Source organism: Mesoplodon mirus (assembly GCF_964341445.2).
Source record: "Mesoplodon mirus genome assembly, chromosome: 17".
NCBI classification, from domain to species: domain Eukaryota; kingdom Metazoa; phylum Chordata; class Mammalia; order Artiodactyla; family Ziphiidae; genus Mesoplodon; species Mesoplodon mirus.
Window position 1 is genome coordinate 44,999,005 of NC_138993.1, and position 19,752 is coordinate 45,018,756.

Consider the following 19,752-nt stretch of genomic DNA (forward strand, 5'->3'; position numbering starts at 1 on the left):
CTATATGTGAATTATTATTATCAAATGTTATTAAATTAGTGTAAGAAAAATAATTATTTTATCTTATATAGAGTAAAAACTATTTGTGTGTGTGTACGTATAAAATCTGGCTCCCACATAAAATTTTAAACATTTTATCATTTCATATTCGTTAAATATTTCCATCTTTCATTTTCATGAATTTCAACGATTTGATAATATATTTTTACTTTATATCTAAACATTAATTTAGAATTTTAAGCATACTACAAGAAGGAATAAACTGGAACACTCATATTTATTTCTATTTATATATTTTTTGTTTTTAATTATTTTTCTAGATTTTTTATTTCAACAGTTTTTAAGTAATTCTCCCCCTGCCTCTTCCTGTGTATATCTGTACTGAATTACCTAATATTTGTCTTATAAATGCAGTTACTTTTATTTCACTAAAGATTTATTCATTTAATTATCCAAAGGATTCGTTGCAGAGATGTTTGAAACCAACTGTGAAAGAAAGACCGTCAATTAGTTTCACTGGTTACTATACATGAATAGTTTAGTTTATTTTACTAACAACTGTTAAAATAACTTCTCCAATTAGGAAAGGTTATCAGAGAGTAACTTAAACATGATATAAATAAAGGAAAAATGTTTACTGCCCAAGTGAATCAGAGAGAAAACAGAATTGTTGATTATGATAAAATGTTTTAATGTAGTATATAAATTCAGAACGCTTAAAGAAACAGCATGGACTATTTAAAAATAAGCTTATTATATTGTGATTCTATTTTTTTCAGTAAGATTGCCATCAATAACTCCTGTTCCTAAGAGTGCTTCTGTGCAACTAGTTTGTTCTTCATGATCCTAGGTCTTCATTTCTTACCTAATCTTTTAATAGTATAGTGTAGTTTGGAGTTGTTTCTAGCAATGCCCATTGAAATAAAAATATTTATGCTCCTGTTTCTTCAGTGATCTTCTCTCTGAACACAACCAGAGATTGGCAAATTTACAAAGGGAGACACAGAAGAGTAAAAATTTTAAGGAGCTGTCATCCCTTTTGCTTTTATTTTCCAGGGCAAGCCCATCCTTTAAATCAGCAATAACTCATACACATACTTATTACTATGTCACATCCTTTCAAAACTGCCATCCGTATACATGATCAATAACTCTTCATTTACTTCTCCAAAGCCTATACATAGCATCTAAACTGTGACTCTGAGTCAGATGGCCTGGGTTTAAATCCTGCCTTTAAATCCTGCCAGTTACCAGCTGTGAGATTGAACAAGATTTTCGTCTCTTTGTGCCTTATTTTCCTTATCTGTAAGATTACAGCTTAATTCAAATTACTTCTAGATTCAATGAGTTAATAGTTTAGAAGTGGTTTAAAAAGTGACTGATACATAGTAAACATTACACAAAGGTTAGTGAAGAATTCCATGTGTTCTATTTATAAGGTGGTGCTGTTTTGTTTTTCTGAAATTTTCCCCATCCTTTCTGAAATCATGCCTGATGACATAAATACTTGCCTTTTGTATAAACAAAAAATATTTTACTTGCCTGTTTTTGTGTAGTGGCATGCATGCATAAATCTATTCCTAGCACTATAGGATCTATTTTATTATCTATACACTTTTAAATAGTTGAGCAATATGTGTTATAGACACTGTTTTTCAGGGGTATCATGGTCCTTCCCAAGTGTGGCTGCTATTTGAAAATGACCTACTCCTCTACATGTAATTCAGAGTTAGCTTGGGTTCCCTAGCCTGTGGAAATTGTAAAAACTTGACAATCTCCAAATTCACAATTTTTGAGAATCCAGACACAGTAATTTCATGACAGCTGTTTCCTCACAGTCAACTAGTTACTTGTTCTATATTCTCATTTCATTTCTTTTCCACACTGACCTAAATTCACAGATCAACACTTTCAGTCATGTCTAAAAAATGTCTGCTCCCACTAAATATCTAATAAGTTTTGGAATTTATTGAAGATTTAGATGTTATGAGGAAGGAATCTACATCATTTGCAGCATTCCACTATCTTGTGTTTCCAAGTCCTATTTTTCCATCTCTCTCCCTTTTCTCTGAGGCAGCAAAATAAATCTTTCCTTGATTTATGCACAGAAATTCTAGGCCCTCTTAAGACCTGATATTCTACCACAGTTAATCTTTGCAAAGAAGTTTCAACCAAGCTAAGCCTCACCCTGTGAAGAAGTTTCATACTTGTGCCTTGTGTTAAGATGAACAAACAAATAAAACCTTTTTTGTGACCCATTCCATAAATGAGTACTGCTTTTGTTTTTTTTGTTGTTTTTTTTTTTTGTTTTTTTTGCCGTACGTGGGTCTCTCACTATCGCAGCCTCTCTTGTTGCGGAGCACAGGCTCCAGGTGCACAGGCTCAGTAGTTGTGGCTCACGGGTCCAGCCGCTCTGCGGCATGTGGGATCCTCCCGGACCGGGGCACGAACCCGTGTCCCCTGCATTGGCAGGCAGACTCTCAACCACTGCACCACCAGGGAAGCCCATGAGTACTGCTTTTGATTTCAGAAACTGATAGACCTTTTCACAAGTATGCCACACCTTTCAAATGGCCAGCCTTGCTGAACACACCGGATAATTTTGTACCTTTGCTAATAAAGTACAGAGATATGAAGGTCTGTCAGGCTCCTGCAGATGGTCTTGCCAAATAAAAACTACAAGAGGGCTTCCCTGGTGGTGCAGTGGTTGATAGTCCGCCTGCCGATGCAGGGGACACGGGTTCATGCCCCGGTCCAGGAAGATCCCACATGCAGTGGAGCGGCTGGGCCCATGAGCCATGGCCACTGAGCCTGCATGTCCGGAGCCTGTGCTCTGCAATGGGAGAGGCCCGCATACCACAAAAAACCCAAACAAACAAAAAAAAACTACAAGGAAGCTCAGTCTTATGGCAAAAAAAATTGAATCCAAAGAGCAAAGAGGCAGATAATATAGGTCAAGAGTCAGTAGATCTATTGTGAGGCAATAAGGTAAATTAACAAGTATCTGAGAAGAGATGAAAAAAAATGACTTGCACTTTTCAGTCAGGGAATATTCTGACTTTCAGATAGCCTGTATATTGGCATTTAGTCCCCAGAAAGCAGGATGACAGTGACAAAAGGAAGAAGGAAAGGTCGAAATTTGGGAATATGTAGGGCCTAGAGGGGCTCTGTTGCTAAAGATTACTCTGATTGGGATTAAAGCTCCAGGGAAAAGAGCAGGAGCTTAATCAACCAAGGAAGTCTTAGAACTGTGTCCTTCAGGAGACTCTTGAAATGCGGTAGCAATGTTAAATCCCAAACCACTGTATTAAGCCTCCTCAGATGTCCTCTGTATTAAACTAAGAGTGTGTCAAACAGAGTACTGTGCACTGGTCACCAATCCTGGGGGAAGTCTCCAAACCCTTCTGCCCACTGCATCTTGGTATCAAAGTTGCCAAGGAAAACATTTCAGTAAAGCACTCAGTGGAACAATACTTTATTGATGCAGAGAACAGACAGAGAAAAAGCAGTTGCAATAGTTGGCAACCTATGGCCAGTGGGTTGCTCCCTGCAGCCACCACAGGGCAATTGGTCTACATGTACCTCTCTTGGGCTACAGTGGAAAGAATCTGTCCCCTCCCCACAGAAAACAGACATGACAGTGGGGTTGGTCGGGTGACCTATGATGCACATACCTTAACCAAAGACAAAAGAGGACTCATTGAGCTTGAACGAGAAAAATTATTTCCACACAAGGTGATCAGCATGGCACTGGCTGTGTGGGCTCTTTACCTCTTGGTAAGAAAATGTTTCAGGCCCAGGGCCCATTCTTTTGTGACTGAGTGGGAATCAAAATACTGTGTACAGGACACTGCCTTTCCTAACAGAGTGCTCAGAGGACTGGGAGAATTTTGAGAGCTCTCAGCCACAGTATTGTACAGCCTAGATCATGCTTCTAGAATTACATAGAAAGAAATAAGAATCCTACCTTCATCACCTACTAACTTCAGGGTCTTGAATAAGTTACTTTACCTCAGTAGAGCCTGGTTTTCTCATCTAGAAAAGTGTGGAACAATATGTATCTTACTAGAGTTTCGTGAAGATTACATGGTAGAGTTCATGTAAATCACCCAGGAGAATGGCTGGAACATAGGAAGCAGCCCCAGTGTGGCACATAAGGGAAGAGGAGAAAGGGGGCAGGTAAAGTGTTGCTTCACCTTTAAGGACAGTAGAAATTAAGATAGTAAAGGTAGAGGCTTAATTGTCAAGTACAGAACTGAGTATATGACTTGGCATATAATTTGGATATTACATTCTTAGGCTCTAACTTAATTTGATTTGGCTCAGAACAACTAAATTGGTTGCATGTAACTGTGATCTTCAACCAAGTGTTCAGAATTCAATGAACTGATATTTTTCTGATGAATGAACCTAGAAGTTCTAAGCTCACTTCTAATGAATGAATCTAGAAGTTCATGCCTCTTCCACCTTCTAGAGGCTGACTCCATTTCCTCACCTCGGGGTTCCTTCTGTCATCTTCAAAGTGCTTCACTCCAATCTCTAATTCCATTGTCACATTTTTTCTTCTTTGATCCTCCCTCTTATAAGACTCTTCTGAGTACATTAAGCCCAAATGGATAATCCAGGAGAATCTCTTCACCTCAAGATCCATAACTTAATCACACCTGCAAATTTCCTTCTGTCATTTAAGATTTTGGTGATTAGAATGTAGCTACCTTTTGGGGGGTGGGTGAGGATTGACAGCATTATTCATCCTGTCACACCTTTCTTACCAAAACCATTTAATTTGGCTCTGCAAGTTTTGTCTATAGGGAATGGGCATGCTGATGCATAAATTCACTTTTTTTACATTAATTCAATCAATATTTATTACATACATACTATGGACGAAGTATTAGAGAAAACAAGTATCATATGTAATGGTAACCCAGGGGGCAACAAGAGAGACTGATAAGGCTTCCCTGGTGGCGCAGTGGCTGAGGGTCCACCTGTCAATGCAGGGGACACGGGTTTGTGCCCCGGTCCGGGAAGATCCCACGTGCCATGGAGCGGCTGGGCTCGTGAGCCATGGCCGCTGAGCCCACGTGTCCAGAGCCTGTGCTCCACAGCGGGAGAGGCCACAACAGTGAGAGGACTGCCTACCACAAAAAAAAAAAAAGAGACTGACAGATGTATCTTTATTAGTTATTGAGTGGATATATCTATGATAATAAGTAATTATTTAACTCTTTAATAGGAGCATAGATGATAGGTCTATAAATTCAACTGGGGAATCCAGAAAGTGTCCTGGCTAAATGATGTTATTTTTGTTTGTTTGTTTGTTTGTTTTGTTTTGCTGTACGTGGGCCTCTCACTGTTGTGGCCTCTCCTGCTGCGAAGCACAGGCTCTGGACGCACAGGCTCAGTGGCCATGGCTCACGGGCCCAGCTGCTCCATGGCATGTGGGATCTTCCCGGGCCAGGGCATGAACCGGTGTCCCCTACATCGGCAGGCGGACTCTCAACCACTGCCCCACCAGGGAAGCCCCAAATTGACATTTTGACGTAAGTTTTCAAGGCCATGTGTAAATCACTCATATGAAGGGAAGGAATTATATTCAGTCCCAGAATTCATGTACAAACAGTTAATAGTAAGAGAGCCTTTCAGCACAAGCAAGCAGTCACACTAGCAGATACCTGAGCAAAGGGTATCATTGGAGAGACTAGCAGGATGCAATGCTGGAGAAATAACCAAAAGTTGGATTATTAATGATCTTGTATACTGAGTCAGGGAGCATAAGTTTTATCTTAAAGGCCATTGGTATCAAATGGTTACTTTGATGCAAAGATATGGTATAATTATATTTGCATTAGAATGCATTCTGAACGGTGGGTTGACAGGAGGGTATAATAGAAGGAAACACATTGAAAGTGTAGGAAGAAAATAAATAAACACATTTGGCATAAAACTGTGAGCTAGGAAGAATACCCTGAATGTCATGGGAGAACTACAGCCCTGGCCAAAATTTTGATTTTAGTCTGATGAGGACCTGCACTGAAAAACCAGCCATGCTATTTCAGACGTCTGTATTAAAACACCGTTAGAAAATACCTTTATGTTGTTTAAAACACTACATGTGTTGTAATTTGTTGAGGCAGCAATAGAAAAGTAATACAGTAATAATATGAGAGCTTATTACTCTATTTCCAAAGAATAATATTTCCAATATGATGTCATGTGCTATTTATTCAATGTCAATGAAATATTGCAGGACAAGTGATTTCCTCATAAAGAGAAAACATTTATTTTTCATCCTGCATTCAATTGGGAGTACACTTTTTCTCCCATTCTTTATATATTCTGTTCAGTACATAGGGCCACAAAAGGAATACCACATAACCTAGTCTGGCCAATCAAGCAACCCATTTTTTAGACACAGTGATTAGACCAATTAGAATTCTCTCTAATATTTGCCACTTATTAGTAATGATATTTTTGTGAACTTCCCAGTTAATGACCATAATAATTTCTTCTTCAGCTTAAGCAAGCCTAAGTTGGATTTCTGTTATTTGCACATGAAATATTCCTGATTAATTCATCCCTCGGTTAGAGCTAATAAAAGTCTATGATACAGCACAATAAAATTATAGACTATATTAGTGTTCACCTATGTTTTTAGTTTCATCCTTCATCATAAGTTAAATAAATATTATCATAGTCTACAGCATGGCCCAATGTCTTTAAAAGTATAAGATGTTGGCTCATTTCTACTTACAAATTCAACTACTAAATGTTATGCTGTGTCTCAATTAAATAACAGGACAGAGTTTCTAATGACAGAGGAAGTTAAGTAAATGTTACTTTCAGGTGTATGTGATAGAAATGGATCTGAAGAGAGTTAATCATTTTATATTATATATGAATTTATGAATAGCTGAATGAGATTTAAAACACAGAATCCAACAAGTTAACATAACATTGAGAAGCATATCATGATACATGCTGAGAAGCATCAAAAGTAGTAAAACCAAGGCTTCACTCTAAAGATGAAGTGGGCATTCAGGAAATATAGGACAGTTCTTATTCAACAGATTCAGATTCAACTAGTACTCATTGAGAGTCTGATACAATGATAAATCAGTCCTTACAACAAGAATATATGGTGCTTGTTATCAACGCAATTTTACAAATGAGAAATTAAAAATGTATTGAGGTTTTAAAGCCCAACCAAAGTTATACAGCTGGTAGTGAAAAGCTCTAGAATACAAACCCAAGACCTTCACCTCAAGTTTGTATTAATTTCATGACAACATGTCATGTCACCTCCATATTATTTTCTGTTTACTTGACTAGAGTAGGCTGAAGAAAGCTTCAAAGCTTAATAGTCTTAATACAGATTCTTATAATATAACTAAATTCTTATTATTGTGTGTATGAAAAACTAAGGTGTTCTGATTTATTTTTATGTTCATAAATTCATATTTTTGACAGAACTTAGTTTTGGATCCAAATATTTTACATCCAAATATTTTGCTTTTTATGTCATATATATGTGTGTACATAAATTTATGTTTACATATAGATTTATACACATAATTTTATAATGTTTTCTCTGTGTATTTATTCTTTTTCATTAAAAATTATTTTTGTTTCTTTAAATTTCTAAAATAATGAAGAAGTATTTTTAGCTCAAGACGGTATTCAAGCACTTCATCTAAATTGACAAATAAAGCTAAGAGATTATCGTCTATCTGGTCAATAAATTCTGAACAAAGAAGGATTAATAGGATTTACAATTCCTTTAATCTCCATGTAACACAAGCAATACTTATTATATTTTCATTAACTTTTGAGTCTAGATCATTCTGTAACAATTTAGTTCTATTATAGACCAATCCATGGTTTTATTGTTAAATAAAGTATAAACACTATTAAGGTCAAGCAAGGTACATAAATACATATTCCAGGAAAAAACTAAACAAAGATCTGATTTAAAAAACTCATCACAATATATCAATGTTGACATTGAATTTGCCAAACTCTCTTTGGTTTCAAAATAAACATTTTTTCCTAAATAGTAATTCCTTTCTTTGGAATGTGCAGGATTGAGTATCCCAAGCCCACTAAGCTAACCCTTTACTGACCATCTTTACACTTGAAATTCACGTTATTTTGCTGAATACTTTTTGTTAATAAAAAGTGAGACGAATACATGAGAGAGCTGTTAACTACATAACCTCTTCTTCTTTCTTCCATTTTCAGAACACAAACTCCAGCATACTTGGGGCAGAAACTGCTAGTAATAGTAAAACTCATTCTTTCTAGTAATAGTAATATTTGGATATACAAACAATCAGAAAAAAGATTATAGATTCTAGGCTCTCTTGCAGCCGTATAAATATGGTGTGTCCAGTGAAATATGGACAGGAGCACTGAGCTCAAGTTCTGACTGAAAGTGAAAGGTTTCCCCTATTTCCCCCCCACCCTTAATTCTGGCTAGAAGGCCAGAACATGACACATAAATTGATATTGAGGTTGGCATAGAAAAGAAACAGAAAATATTGGTCCCTACCACTACAGAATAGTTATATCAACTCTTGACTGACTGTGTTAGACTCTTTTGTGACATATTTTATCTTAATTAAGTCATTGAGATTTGTTCCATTACTTACAGGAGCTAAAATGTCATTATAGCTTATGCAGATATTTATCTTAATCATTCCCTTTACCTATATCTTCAAATCCCTTGTTTCTCTCTTCTTAGCACACATCTATCTGACTGTAATTGTCATCTCAGATTAAGCTAAAAGATCCTCTTCTTTGCCTGGTGAAGAAAGTCTGAAAATAGTAAACTGTGGAATTATTATATGTTCTTGATTATCATCCTCATATGGGCGTTTAATATTTTCCTGAAATGTAATGAAATTCTCTTGTATGCTCCCCCCCACAACTCACTACATAAAATATTTCATTCTCTGCTTTTTCCCTTTCAAACCAAGTACCTATTCTGCACACCCAACTCTTACCTACCTTCATATTCTTGTTGGAAAAACCAATAACTATAGGATTTAAACTTCTCATCTGCCCTTCACCAAAGGTATATCCACTTGCTCAAACTAATTACTATTAACTTCTGTATTTTCTTTATTTTTTACTTAATTCTCATATCCAACCTATTACCAAATTCTATGATTTCTGTCTCTAAACATATCTAAAGGGTTTTCATTTCTCTTCATCTCTCTTGATAGAACTCTACTTCAACTTATACAGTCTTCCTTTGATTCTGGAGGTGGAATGGCTGGAAGAATGACCTTTGTCCTTGTCTTCTTTGAAGAAAGAATTCAGCAGGGAGACCAAGATTGTGAAATAGAGACAGCACTTATCAGAGGCAAAGTACATGTCAAAGAGCACACAGGCGAACTTGGAGTGAGTTGTACACAATAGGGTTGGCTTATATGGGGGAAGTTGCTTTTCTGGGTTGTCTCTGGCCAGTCATCTTGCTTGTGCCTTCACCTAATCAGGGCCCAGCGCTCCTGCTGCTCAAAAGAAGACCAGTTGCCGCTGCTCAGCCTGGAACCTATACATCTCCTAACTCACTTTCTCTTTTACTGCATTTTTGCCCCTGCCCTGTTCACTCTCCATCCAGCACTAAATATTTTTGTTTTTGTTTTTAAATGTAAGTCAGGTTATATTATTCTTTAGCTAAAGTCTGCTTGATAACTTTCTATTGCCTTGAGAGTAACATCTATATTGCCTAGAAGTACCTGCATGATTTGCACATTTTTCTGTATTTCTATCTCATCTCTCACCACTATCTCCTTTGTTTTCTACATTCCAGGCATAGGGACCTTCATTCAGTGATTTGAAAATCAAGTTCTTCCCTACCTTGGGGTCAGCACACAACAGTCTTCTATCTTGAATGTGCTTCCTCTAACCTCTTCACCTAATTAACCATGTTCAGATCTTAGCTTGTATTTCATCTTCTCAGGACATACTTCCTTTCAACTCTGAACTACATTATGTCCCCTCATTCTATGCTCTCTGAAAACCATAAACCTCTTTGTCCCAGTCATATGACATACATCTATTTATTTGTTGTTCATAAAATATCTGTATTTCCAACTAGAATATGAGCTTACTGATGTCAATAATTATGTCTATCTCATTTAATGCTGTATCCCCAATATCTGGTACAGTAGCTGGCACGTGGTAGACCTTCAGTAAATAATATTTTTAATTCCTAAATGAATGAGTGCTCATTCTATCACTGTTAGATAATGTAGATAAGGAGAGAATATAATAGCTAAACTCATTTCAGCACCTTGAGTTCCCATTCATTCTACCACTCACTATAAATTAATACTTTTATATTCTGTTTTATATACTTCATGCTTTATGAACTTCTTAAACTGAAACAGTGTCTGGGGCATGGTCAACTTTGGGTCAGTAACAGAAACAATTTTCTCAGCCTCAAGACTCAGACTATGGACAGTGGTAAATTTCCCAAGTTAGATGTAACCATGTGTGGACTATTCCCAATGGCCAGCTGGCCTTCTAGGAAGAAAGTCAGTCTTCTCATTGAACATTTATTAGAAACTCTACAGTATATTATAGATCAAGTAGAAATTTCTTTGATGGTTTGGGTATATAAATATTACCTAATAGACCACTTCTACAGTGATACATACTCCCGATTCAACAAAGAACATTTAAAACCTTGTTAGAATGCAACATTTCACAGTTCTTCAATCTAACTAAAAGGGATTTTCCCACAGCCCCTTAGGCAGAAAGAAAAACTTGCTAACAAAGAAATTAGCATTAAAATTTTGTGCTTTCTCTCTGACTCTGGGAGCTAAATGAGAATAGAGTGACATCTACTAACTAATGAGAGAAAGGGTCAGAAATCTAAACTGTATAACCAGTCAGTTAACAGTCAAGATAATATTTACCTGTCTTTGTGAAAAAAACCTTCCAGGCTATATGCAAGGACTCAAAGCATATTTCATTTGTGCATCTTATCTAAGGAGAATACTTGGAAAAGGATACTGGCACAAATTAATTCTTCCTGAAACTACAGATTGAGGAAAATAAAGTTGTAAATAACAAAACTTTATTATATATATGTATATATATATATATATGTGTGTGTGTGTGTGTGTGTGTGTGTGTGTAGTGTGTATGTACATATAAATTAAAATTCTATGTCTATGGAATGTATAATATAATCATTAAATAAGGATTCTTAAATAAAAATGACACACTGGGGAAAAGAATATACTATTAAAATACACTAAACAAAAGTAGATATTTCCAGAGATTTCAATCACAATTACACAACTGAATTCCTTTTGGAGCTTCTAAAAATTTTACCTGTCCTACTAGATATACTAAAACTGAATCTCTTAGGGTTGGGCCATGGATGTGTGATTTGTCATCTTAACTTCTCCACTGTACCACCAATCTGCTTTTTTAACAGACTTTGTCACCTGTGTAAATGGACATAAATCCACACTTAGAAACCACATCTCTAGGTGGTTTCTGTGCTCTCACTGATGCTAACTAGTTGTCTTGTTTTTCCAAGTTGCTCCCTGGTGATTATCTGTGTCTTCCCTCCTCTCCAGCTGTGTGCTGTCTGGTGGCCCTTGCCCCTCTCATTCTTCAACCACTTATATAAATTCACAGTCCACTTTCCTATAGTTCAGCATGTCTCTGGGTGAGATTCAGAAATATTTTTGATATGGTCCAGAGCTATCATTCTCTATAAGTAGGTGTAATGAAAGTTATTGACTTAGATGTCAAAAGTCCTATATTAAGATTTAAGTTTTAAGACTAAAGCGACTTTAGACTATATTCTAAATCACATAAGGGAAGTGGAAACAAAGAGGCAAGAATAATCCAACTATCTTGGCAAACTAGAAAGCACCCTACAACAGATTTATACCCACTTTCATACTTTTCCACCTTGAGAACAGAAGTAGCTAAGAGTTATTTTGTGCTTTCTCTGTGCCAAGCTAAGGTTTACTAGATGTCCAGTTAAATTTGCATTTCAGATATACAACCAATATATATTTTAATATAAGTGTGCCCCAAATATTTCATGGGACATAACTAAAATATTTTTTGTTGTTTATCTGAAATGCAATTTTAATTGTGTCGTATATTTTTATCTGCTAAATCTGGCAACCCTATGTCAAGCTCTATTACAAAGCAATACAAGGAAGCAGAGAGAAAAGAGAAATAAGTTCTATTCTAGAAGGGTCTATGGTCAGAAAAATCAATCTGCATGTCTATTCTGATTATAGTGGTGATGGATGATGGAATTTTCAGATGTGTGTCTGGTTAATAGGAGGCACATTGCTGTGCCTAAAATTATTTTAATATAAGGGATTTGGAAGGTTAAAGTAGAGAAAGGAAACAAGCAATTGGCAAAGAAGAGATTTTTATAATTATGTCTGGAGAGTCAAAATTAAACTAAGACGAAATGCACCTTAGCCTTTAAAGATGCTCCTGCATCTATTAGGTCTATGTCATTGTGTATGAGGCCTGCTCCAAGTGATTGGTTATATATTTGAAAGTTTAAAACTGAGAATAAAACTCTCTCTATTGGGAAAGGAATCCATATGGGTCAAAGTAGCTAATACATTTTTACTAATTAATTTTCATTTTCAGTTCTTCAAACTATTGCCGTCTTCAAGGGAAATGATAGAAATAAAGGCAGAGACTACTCTAGTCATGATGCTGGAGTCTCATTCAGGCATCTTTAGCAAGGTACCATGCTTTCCGTCTCCTTATTTTGTTATTTGACTATCAACACATAAATAAAGGATTTCTTTTTAAAACAATATATACTGGCTTACAAAGGATTAACATTTACAGAGGAGATCCTAAGGCTATCAGGGCTCAGAAATTTAGGTTTAAATTTGAAAAACAACACTGTCAAATATCAACTCAGCAGAATCCCTTGTGTACATCCCAATAAAACATTCAATGAATGGTACTGGTTTAAAAATACCTGCTTTTTTTGTCCCGGCATAAAAACACAAGGGAAAGGAAGATCAATTTTTTTTCCCCTGATGCTAAAACTCTAAAGCTTCAGGAAATTTCTTTATTACTTAGTACTATATGTTCTAATCAAGCATAAAGCAGGAAAGTGACTACTATCAAAGGACCCATAAAGAGTTTATGATGTTTCAGAATCAGACAACATAAAAAAGGACATATTCAAATTAGAAACACTATTATAAAGTGTGATTCTATAAGGAATCTCCATAACAGTCTTAATAATGTGATTAAAGAGACAAAGTAATAACAATATACACAAGTACTAATTAGAACATTGAAACTACTACGCCTCATGTGGGAGGCAAGTCATAAAATTCAAAGAATATTTGTAAGAAACGCTATCAGACTGGCTTTTAAGTTTTTAGTGCCTGAGGCTGATTTTGTGAACTTGTATGAGTTGAAAATGTTTAAGAGAATTCAATTGGCCTAATAATGCATACTTGTTTCAGAATCTTATTATAATACAAAAAAAATAATTTAGAGAGATATACTTTTTCTCCACTTGGTTCAATGGCACAGTTTATGCAAAGTCTAAAAATTAAACCAAATTCCACAATATTACAAACAATGAAACTGCACTTTAAAAATATCTATATATACTATTACTACATGGCCATAAATTCTCAAAGGCTAGAGGTGATGAGAAATAAGAGAAGTTCTATAATTAAAACTTGGTTAGAACAACACATTTATTGTATTATCAATTTTTAAATTTTTATTTGAAAACTATATCAAAAGTATTTAAGTACATAACATAAAATAAAGAAAATGAAGTTGAAAATATTTGAGAAATTCTGAGCAAGAAACAGCAAAAATACAGAGCTAGGATTCATATGTAGTCATTTCTTAATATGGGGCCATAACTTAGGCTATCTGCTTTCTTGCAGTTAGTTTAAAGAGAAATATAATCAATGAAATCAGTTTCACCAATATTAGTTGATATCCTGAGAAAAAGAGGGAATTCCTTAATCAGGTAAAATTTTATTTTCAATAAACATTATACTCTTCTCTAGGAGGCTCAAATTTCACATAGTAAAGATTTTTAAAACCTGGAAAAAAACTGACCTATATTAACTTTACTTCTTGTTTAAGTTAACAGACTTCTTAGTGAAAGGGATTTTTTTTTTACCCTAAAACACCTATTAACAATATTCAGAAAAGACTTTCCTCAAAGGGCATTTGGAAAACCTGAATTAAATTATTCACAATTACCAGAAGGAGAAACAAACTAGTTACTAAAAAAAAGGACAAATTATCTGCCGTGAAAGGCAGAAATTTCTCGTGTGTATTTTTATAAAGATGATAAAATAACATACAGACAGCCCCTGACTTATAATTGTTCAATTTACGAATTTTTTTAACTTTATAAATGGTGGGAAACCATGCTCTGCATTTTGAATTTTGATCTTTTCCCAGACTGGTGATATGTAGTATGATACTCTCTCCTGATGCTGGGCAGTGGCCGCAAGTCACAGTGCCCCCGTCAGCCACGCGATTGTGAGGGTAAACAACCAATACTCTTACAGCCACTCTGTACCCATGCAACCTTTCTGTTTTTCACTTTCAGTAGGTTATTCAATAAGTTACATGAGATACTCAACAGCCTCTTTTAAAATAGGATTTGTGTTAGATGATTTTTTCCCAACTGCGGACTAATGTTCTCAGCATGTTTAAGGTAGGCTAGGCTAAGCTATGACATTAGGCGGGTTAGGTGTATTAAATGCATTTTCAACTCACAATATTTTCAACTGATTATGGGTGTATTGGGCTGTAAATCTACCTTAACTGAAGGAAGATCTGTACTTAAAGACAGTCTCAAGAAGTCAATTCTAGAGTACAGTCAAGTGGTTTTATAAGGGATGTTATACTGTAATTCTCAAGAAGCCAATTCTAGAGTACAGTGAAGTGGTTTTATAAGGGATGTTATACTGTAATTCTCACAGTATTTGCAATTATAGCAAAGAGTTTCACAGAGCTCTTTTAATAAGAGCTTTCAAAATAGTCAATAATATAAAGGTTGAGTGCAAGTCATCAAAAACAATATTAAGAGAAGCAAAATAATGAAGTCTATGTTGTAAGGTTTCTGTTGGTCTTGAACAAGGTGGAGAAAAACAACTGTATGGTACACATCGATTTAAAGGCTGGACTGAATGTCCATCAGGCTGACCTCTATATACTGTGTTTCTCTAAACCACAGAGATAAATAAAAGTGATCTGTGCCCTCATCAGCTACTGTATGCAGCTGGTTAATAACAGATCTATATGCTTTAAAGTCAACTCATCTGGAGATAGGGCTAATATTTCATAAAATTTGAGGAGTTTGATAAAAATATTCTTCTGAAAAAAAAGACCCCAATTGACATTCAGACTTCATAACTTACTCTATGTTGCTCATCACTAGGGCTCTGGTGATGATTAAATGGAGTCGATGGCTGTGCCTGGAAGGGAGCAAATGCTATGGATGTTTTTCTAATGATGATGATGATGATGATGGTGATGATGACAGTGGTGGTGGTGGTGGTAATGGCAGTAGAGAAAAAAATAACCTGAAATACAGACAAGATTTCAAACAAAAATAATATTCTAAATATCTTGTCAATTTCATACAAAAAGGTAGAAGGTTTTTTCATGGACATGTAGGTGAGTAGTTTGCCATGGCACAGTGGTGACCTTGTATGTCTCCATAAAGGCCATATAGGCAAAGCTCAACAGCAATCTCACCCAAGACTTGGTGGATGCCCTCTGATTCTCCCAGGAACCTGTCAAGATAGGCAGTCTTGTGAGAAGCTATCACAAGGACCATTTTACATCTACCTCTATATCTCGTGCGAGACTCCCTCTCTTACAGGATACTGCTATGAAGCACTTTAAGGTATGGGAATTTATATCTCCCTTATAAAACCACTTCACTGTAGTCTAGAATTAGCTTCTTGGTGACAGAGCAAACCACTGTCTCATGGTACCAACTATCTGGTCCCTCTGGTTCAATGTCATCCTCAGTGACATAGGTCATGGACACCATGTTGATCTTGCTTATACTCTCTGTGTAAGTGATAAACTATCTCAGGACATTTAGTCAAGTCATCCCCTTACAGGCTGGATATATAGAAGACTGGGAAAGCCACCCAGCATCTTCATTAGTCACTTCTGCTTAGGGACTACTTGATCTCTTGACAAGCCAAAGATTTCACCCCAACTTAGGACAGCTGTGTAACAAGATGAAAATTCTGCAGTATATTGAATGGAATGAAAGAATGTTGTCTCTATAAATGACACAGCATATATTTATAACTAGTACCTGAAAAACAACTCACATCATTATGTTGATGGAATAATGATAGAAACAATATGATAATAAAACAATATTTTCAAAATGCCCTCTGCTAAATCTTTAACATACATTTTTTATTTCATCATCTGCATAAACCCAGGAGTTATTATTAAATGACATTAAAAAAATAACAGGGTCAGACAGCTAGCAACTCACTTGCAGTCTGTGAACCCAAGCTATCAGACTTTATTGTTTTGAGATTGAGCAATATATTTCATCATCTCCCAGAATGTGTAAAGCAGTTTTACTGGAACTTAATTGAAGAGACCATTTACTAAAATAAATTCATAATTATGAAAGGACAAAAAATTGAATACTAAAACATACTGCTAAGTTTGGGATTAATTGAAGCATTTAAACACAATTATTAAACTCTTGGACTTCATTAAAAATGGACAGATATATACCATATGTCCTTATTTATCATTCACTTCTCCACATATTCTGGTCTTCTGGTCTGAAGAAGTATACACCACAGAAAACATAAAAGGATCAAACTAGGATTTTCAAACAGAGTCTTTATTTAAATTATAACTTTGGTGTACTGTTAAATGACCATCTGCCTTATATACTAATTAGACCTGTACCATTTAGAATATAAAACTTAAGGACATTATTGGAAAAACAAATTTATGGTTTGAAAATTTGAGATCACAGTAATTTTTTAGTTTGAGAAATATTTTATCATACTAATAATGCTATTTTAAATCTGCACTATAGAAAATGTTAGGACAGAAAATAAATTGATATGTAAAAAGAATGTATTAAATGCAGTTTTATTTTTCAAGTATAAATTTTAGTTCAAACAAACTAAATAGATATATCTGGAAATAAGGATTTATGTGGAAAACATTCTTCTGCAAAGAATTTTATTTCCAATACACAGTGAGTGCATAGGGGTATATCATTAGAAGTATATATTGTGGAAAATTTTGAAGGCATAATACCATATAAATGTAGTGCTATTTAAGTTATCTATTTATTTCTGGGTTAGCTTTGATAGTTCATGTCTTTCAAGTCATTTAAATATGTCAACTGTATAGTTATAATATCATAATATTCCCTTATTATTGTTTTTAATATCAGTAAGATACTTACTGGTATCCCTCCACTTCCTCATCTGATTTTTTGTGTATATCCTTTCTTATGTCTATAGGTTTATCAGTTTTATTGATTATTTTAAAGAACCAGCTTTGATTCCATAGAATTTTCTTTATTGTTTATTTTCTATTTTATTTATATTCATATTTTTATTTACTTCTTTCTGTTTATATTGGGTTTAATGCAACTTCCTTTTTGTTTTAGTTTCTTAAAGTGGATGTTATGACCATTAAATTATAATACTTTTAATATAAAGACAATATCTACAAATTTCTCTCTTATTCTCTATCACTTTACACTGAAATGCTGTTATTAAGTGAGTACATATTTAGAACTGTTATGTCTCTTGAAGAATTGGTGCTCTTATCTTTATGAAATAACCCACTTTATCCCAGATACTATTTATTAACTGAAGTCCACTTTGCCTGATATTATCGCCATTCAAAATTTCCTTGAGTTATTATTTTTATGGTAGTTAGTTTTTCTTCATTTTTACTTTTAATGTATATCTTTATATATAAAGTGAGTCTCTCATAAACTGCATACAGTTATTTCTAATGTATCAATCGAATCTTATATTTACTGCCTTATAATTACAGCATTTAGACCATTTACATTTTCTGGAATTGCTGATATGTTTTTTTTTAATTAATTTTAATTATTTATTTTTTATAGAGCAAGTTCTTATTAGTTATCTATTTTATACATATTAGTGTATATATGTCAATCCCAATCTCCCAGTTCATCCCACCACAACCCCTCTCCGCACTGCCACTTTCCCCCTAGGTGTCCACATGTTTGTTCTCTACATCTGTGTTTCTATTTCGGCCTTGCAAAGCAGGTCATCTGTACCATTTTTCTAGATTCCACACATATGCGTTAATATACGATACCTGTTTTTCTCTTTCTGACTTACTTCACTCTGTATGACAGTCTCTAGATCCATCTAACTCTCTCCAAATTACCCAATTCCATTCCTTTTTATGGCTGAGAAATATTTCATTGCACACATGTACCACATCTTCTTTATCCATTTGTCTGTCGATGGACATTTAGGTAGCTTCCATGACCTGGCTATTGTAAATAGTGCTTCAATGAACATAGGGGTGCATGTGTCTTTTGGAATTATGGTTTTCTCTGGGTATATGCCCTGTAGTGGGATTGCTGGCTCATATAGTGATTCTATTTTTAGTTTTTTAAGGAACCTCCCTACTGTTCTCCATAGTGGCTATATGAATTTACATTCCCACCAACAGTGCAAGAGGGTTCTCCTTTCTTCACACCCTCTCCAGCATTTATTATTTGTAGATTTTTTGATGATGGCCATTCTAAACAGTGTGAGTGATACCTCACTGCAGTTTTCATTTGCTTTTCTCTAATAATTAGTGCTGTTGAGCAGCTTTTCATGTGCTTCTTGGCAATCTGTATGTCTTCTTTGGAGGAATGTCCATTTAGGTCTTCTGCCCATTTTTTGATTGGTTTTTTTTTTTTTTTTAAACATTGAGCTGCATGAGATATTTGTATATTTTGGAGATTAATCCTTCCTCCATTGATTTGTTTGCAAATATGTTCTCCCATTCTGAGGGTTGTCTTTTCATCTTGTTTGTAGTCTCCTTTGCTGTGCAAAAGCTTTTAAGTTTCATTATGTCCTGTTTATTTTGGTTTTTATTTCCATTACTCTAGGAGGTGGGTCAAAAAAGATCTTTCTGTGATTTATGTCAAAGAATGTTCTTCCTATGTTTTCCTCTAAGAGTTTTATAGTGTCTGGTCTTATATTTTAGTCTTTAATCCATTTTGAGTTTGTTTTTGTGTATGGTGTTAAGGAGTGTTCTAATTTCATTCTTTTACATGCACCTGTCCAGTTGTCCCAGCACCACTTATTGAAGACTGTCTTTTCTACATTGTATATCCTTGCCTCTTTTATCATAGATTAGTTGACCATATATGTGTGCGCTTAGCTCTGGGCCTTCTATCCTGTTCCATTGATCTAAATTTCTGTTTTTGTGCTGGTGCCATGTTGCCTTGATTACTGTAGCTTTGTAATATAGTCTGAAGTCAGGGAGTCTGATTCCTCTAGCTCCATTTTTTTTTCCCCTCAAGACTGCTTTGGATATTCAGGGTCTTTTTTGTCTCCATAGAAATTTTAAGATTTTTTTGTTCTATTTCTGAAAAAATGTCATTGATAATTTGATAGAGATTGCATTGAATCTGTAGATTGCTTTGTGTATTATAGTAATTTTCACAATATTCCAATCCAAGAACATGGTATATCTCTCCAT